Below are 6,007 nucleotides of genomic sequence, written 5' to 3'. Positions count from 1 at the left end.
CAATTCTACTGTCAAAAGAAAGCTTATATATCATGAAATTAGAATTTTTATTTATGTTTGTCTAAATTGGTCACCAGCTTCCGAAGAGAGCAAATTCCAAAAGCGGGGCAAGTTAGGGCGCACTGTTTAACGCGGCTCAAAATCGGAATTTATATTCACGATAACGTCCCCGGTGTTTGCCAGTTGTAACGCGGAGGGTGAAGAGTTCATGAACAGTATGGATGCCTTCCTTATTCAAGTATGGTCTCTACATGAATGAATGATGAAACTTGACCACTCTTTGGCAACTAGTGATGGATCGCCGTGAGTTCGAGCGCGTAAAAAGGGGGGGGGGGGGCATCTTACGGCGGCCCCCGTTACAACATTATGTTGCCAGCTATTCTTCCAGTGGTCTACATGGGTCATAAAATCATTACACGGGCAAAGTTGGTTACACATAGGGACAATCAAACAATTAAAGCAATCAGCTGGTTGTACCAAAAGCCTCAGTAATAGACTTAAGAAGGTCCATATGCTACCGTGGATCCAATGTCAATGTCAAATTTCTACCACCAAACACGCACGGGACCTGACGTCCTAATACCCCTGCCCAATACATAATACATTTGGCGAAATCGATCAGACGACGATTCTGCGGCAATCGCCCGAGCCTCGCTTATGATGATAAGTTTATTGCACAACAATTGTACAAGGTAGAAAGTATGGCTTATTTGTGACATAGACGGTTTTCAGGTAAAAAAATAAGCGCAACCCTCTGTCGATCTTAATATATAAATATGGCCGATCTTCCATCGATACGCCCGAAGATCGTGGATAACGTGACAGGGATATCAATGAGACTCATGAAGTAGCAGACATGACCAACCTTTTACTGACGAACCTTTTACCAGCTTTCACTCAATCATGCATTTTGTACAATGTATGTGAAATGACATGTGCATAGATTTATTAGAAACTATGTAATCTGTATCTTTGGTATATTTTGTCTGACCGCTATCTCTCCCATCATGACCTCAATGAAAATAGGCTTGCCGATTTGAGATTCTCATGAATAGACAAAACATTCCACTAGGGTGGCAACCGAGAGAGAGAGAACAGAGCGCTCAGCGAGCGTTATTTACGTCACCTTTTCATTCGGTGACAAACATGTTTGGCGCCTATATTTACAATCATGGCAATCATTTCCTTACTTATTTTTTGTTTGTTTATCCTATTTTTGCATATATACAAACAAACACAACATGATAGTGCAGCAGAAATGAACATGCAGGGGGACAGAAACCTGTGATGCTTTGGTAGGCCTCCTCCAAAAACTGGATGATATGAATGGCTTAGACTTTACATTTATCAAAACTAAAGAAAATCAAACTAGAAAGTAGTTGAAATTATGTCATCCAACACTTCAGAAACATATAGCAGTTGTTTTCGTACTGACATGGTCATGCTAAGGTAAGAATTACACGAATCCATTTACTCAGGTTTAACCCCAGGTATCTCACCATGAAGCCTATTTCAAATCGTGATTATGCAACCTTTTCCGTTGGTTTAATGACTGGGCGGATGCACACTCTGCAGGAGGCAACCTCTACGGGTAAAAGCCAGATAATGTGTACATTTCTCTTGGTCTTTGGAAGAGAAAGGTCAACACCTTTGTTTCCTGACAAGTATATTGCGTTAACGCGCCTTGTATTGTATCACCTATTGGCCTACTTTTTTTTTTTACTTTCCTTTACATTGTTTCGACAAAGTCCCTCGTAGCAGACTGATATCAAAACTAGAGTGGAATTCAAGGTACCACACTACATTGTTTAATATAGAGCAAACGGTAGTGGTAAAAGGGAAGGCCTCAGCTCCAGTTTAAGTAAGGAACTGTCCTGGGACCATTGCTCTTCCTCTTGGACGTCAGTGCTGGCGTGTACCTACTTTGTTATATTTCAGCCATACCATAGGTATGGTGAAATATATTGTATTCGTAATCTTTCTTTCTTTCCTTTCATTTTCTTTCTTTCTTTCTTTCCTACTCCTGTCTACTCCAGCGTACAAACCGAATGAATAACAATGTAAAGCCATACAAATAAATGATAATTAACTAATAATTGACATAACGTTACATATCTTTGAAAGACTCAAAATAAATCAATAAATAAATTATGACAACTAAGTGGTGAATCAAAACATAAATAAACCAAACTAACGGTCGGGGGTATTTCACCTGGCCCTTCCATTGTTTTCTCATTTATAAATTAAGAAAGAATGAAGCCATAACGAGATGGAGAAGAATTTTAAATCTGATTCTTTTAGCCATATGGATTATGTCATTTGGTTCTTTTGCCCCTAATATTATTTTTGTCAATACGAAAATACAGCACTTTGGTACATACAACTGCAATGAAGCTATGTTTTTCATGTGCATAAACTCATGTTTGCGCAAGTTGATCTGTATTAATAAGAAAATGTTCTATTTCATCTAATTAAAAAATCATTTTGTAATAACTGCAGATCATTAGAAGATATCAATTTGCGCAAACTATGAATATTGTGCTATGTCTGGAGATATGCACATATATGCGCCATTTCAAAAAGGGAGATAGAGCGGTTCCCAGTAACTACAGGCCTGTTTCATTAACCTGTATTTCCTGTAAACTACTTGAACACATTATCCATAGCAATATCATGAAACACTTAGAAGGCCACAATATACTAACGGACTACCAGCATGGTTTCAGAGTAAAGTAAACACAGCTTATTTTAACAGTTCACGACATAGCTGGGGCACTGAACAATAAAAGACTGGGGGATCTAGCAATACTGGAGTTTACTACTGCCTTCGACAAAGTCCCACATATCAGACTGATCAAAACTAGAATACTATGGAATTCAAGATACCATACTAAATTAGTTAAAGGCCTTCCTAATAGAGAACAAATGGTAGTGGTAGCAGGGAAGGCCTCAGCTCCAGTTTAAGTAGCGTTTGGGACCTTTGCTCTTCCTCTTGCCAGGACAGATCAATTCAAGTGTTAGGTTATTCGCAGCTGCCTATTATATGTTGAGCTCTCTACAAAGGATGATTCACAACTTCTTCAGAAAGATCTGAACACCCTGGAAGAGTAACAAGGGAAATTATAGCTTATGCAGTTCAATTCCGATAAATGTTATATAATGCACATAACGAACAAACGAACACCAAATGTATCTCCTTCCCAATTCTGTGGTCAAACATTAGCAACCACGAAAACCCACCCATGCCTGAGTTTTACATTAACAACTGAATTGAAGTGGGGTGTTCATGTTAACAAAATTGTAACCAAGGCTAAACAACAAGGAATTGGGAGTAATCAAACGCAACTAATGGGCACGCTCAGCCAGGGTAAAATCACTTGCATACACGTCACTGGTAAGACCTAACCTTGAATATGCTGCAACAGTATGGAACCCCTATACAAAGATAAAGATTCGGGTTCAACAATAAAGACAAAGATAAACTGGAAAGGGTACAGAACCAAGCTGCCAGCTTCTGTACAAACAATTGCAACTACAGCAGGGATGCTAGTGATACCAAAATGAAAGCAGAACTGCAATGGACGTCACTTGAAGACAGAAGGAAAATGTCCAGACTTTGCATGATGTACCGACTGATAAGTATCTAACACCAGCTCAAAAAAGAACTAGAAACAGCCATGCCTTCAAGCACCAGAGTTACCAACCTAGGATTGTGTTCAAAAATTCGTATCTTCCCAGAACTATCGTAGAGTGGAGTATGTCATCACCAAGCTTCTTTTGATAGCTTTAAAGACCACTTGCAGATAGATGTGCAAAAGTTAGGTATAACGGGTCGTTCAGTGAAATATAACCAGCTGCTGCCGCGCCGCGTGCCTGCAAAGCTGGTGTGTTACGCCGAAGGGCGGTTATACCGGCTATATAGATACAGATACAGAAGCTGGTGTGTTACGCCGAATGGCACGCAGTTATACCGGCTATGTAGATACCGATACAGAAACACTTGAAAAGGTTACTATCATTTGGCGACGTATGGGGTCGTGTTAGTTAGTTCTTTCATATATAGCCCTAGCCTCATGAATACCGCAGCACCGCATAATAAGTGTGGCAATAAAAAATTCTGCAATGGCGACGGTTATGTTGTTTTTAAGTATTAATGATTGTTGCGGTAGGTGTGTTGTATTTGCGTTCTATCCTTTTACTTGGATGTATGTATGATTATTTTACGTGATGGATGTTTGTAGGGCATTGCTGGTAACAAGAAAGGCGACGTGTGACAAGTGGCCTATTATAATTTTTCATTGACTATACAAATAAGGTCCTAATTTTGATAAAAGATATCAGTTGATCATCTCCTCTACCTACATAACAATATGTTCAAAATATGAAAGTCTTAGCAACCTATTTAAATTATGTAAATTTACATGACTCACGTCTGCATTCTCAAGTTAACGTACACGTTGCCAAATGCCACAAGAATGGAATGTACGTTATTTTACACTATAATAATAATTTTCCATTAATTATGTAAATTAGGTAACAATTTGCATAATCGATATCTATCAATATTTCTCTCTTTTTTATTCACATATGTCATGTTTAAGTGTCCTAGTAGTAAGGAAATACTGTGGCTTAATAACCAGTGCTAGTTTATTATGCAAATTAGCCCCTGATTTGCATTAATAGCCCTTATTCATGGAAGGTATCTCCGAAATTATCTATGTATGAAAAATCACAATAATCAGTCAACCCATTACCGAGTTATTCCCTTCCAAAAGGATGTCACAATTGCGCACGCGCGGACGAATTGCTGTGGAATTTCGGAAATTTTCGCCAATCGGATATATCCTTAATAATAAGCCTAATATTTCTCTTTTGAGTTACACATGGCATATCTTCTAGCATTCTTACATGAAGTGCAGTGTATTTATAAACTGATAATGCAAATTAGCCTCTGGTTTGTATCATTAGCATTTAGCTATGTGAGGTATCTTTGAAGGAGGCAAAGGAATAAAGATTGATAAGATTTAGGCCAGCATTTTCAGCAGAATGATTATAAATAGCTTTTTCTACTCACTCTCTTAGGGCTACCGGTGTACCCAGGGTGAAACTTTTTCTGATATTGTATAAAGAAGAAATCATCTGGCATTCGGTGGGCCTAAAAGAGTTAAGTAAACTGGGTGACAATTAAAGAATCCCAATAAGTCTTTTATTTCTGCATTGAATGATACAGTATTAGAACGACGTGCATGTGCAGATGCCTAATTACGGCATGTATTCTTCTACTTTCGGTTTTAGCCATCGCCGGATATTCACAAAAGTTTGTTTTTTTCTTAATCAGGTAAAAATCAATGCGCGAGCTGATTTCATTAAAAAATGTGGCCCGATATTCTTCGTCTGACATTTGTCAGACAGCACGACTGTTGGTGACTGTTTGTTGCGGTGTCGAGCGCAGTCCTGACCTGAAGCATGTAGTCTGGAATAGACAGACACTACGTTGTAAGTGGATGGAGGAAAACAAGGCAAAACGAATAGACGTAGTTTTCCAGTTCTATTAAAATGCCATGCTAAACGTGCTATAATAGTGGTATAGGGTATACTGGTTACATAACGTACGATGCAAAACATTCAGAAATCCATGCCATGGTGAATCTTCGGCATATTCTAGTGAAAATAGCCAGAGTTTATAGACAATTAATAGATTAATGGATACATAAGGACTCTCGTCCGCCTCTCTCTCATTTTCACAACCAACAGTAAATTTGTTTGCTATTCAATTTCGCAAATCTAAACATCACTGACGCTTCTTACCATTCAATCATGAGCTTGCATCATAAGTTGGTGCGTGGTGTCTACAGACAGTTCAGACAGTTCTTACCAGAAAGGTAATAAATCTTAGTGTGTATGTGGCAAACAAGACAAGTTAAGTATGTCCTGTCAGTAATGTGCATTATTGTCACAGTTCCCGTTGTGATAAAACGCACACTTGGATTATCTCGGCACTAAACCG

The sequence above is a fragment of the Branchiostoma floridae genome, chromosome 10, assembly GCF_000003815.2.
Source record: "Branchiostoma floridae strain S238N-H82 chromosome 10, Bfl_VNyyK, whole genome shotgun sequence".
Classification (NCBI taxonomy): Eukaryota; Metazoa; Chordata; class Leptocardii; order Amphioxiformes; family Branchiostomatidae; genus Branchiostoma; species Branchiostoma floridae.
The sequence above is the reverse complement of the archived record's forward strand: the minus strand, read 5'-3'. Positions refer to the sequence as shown.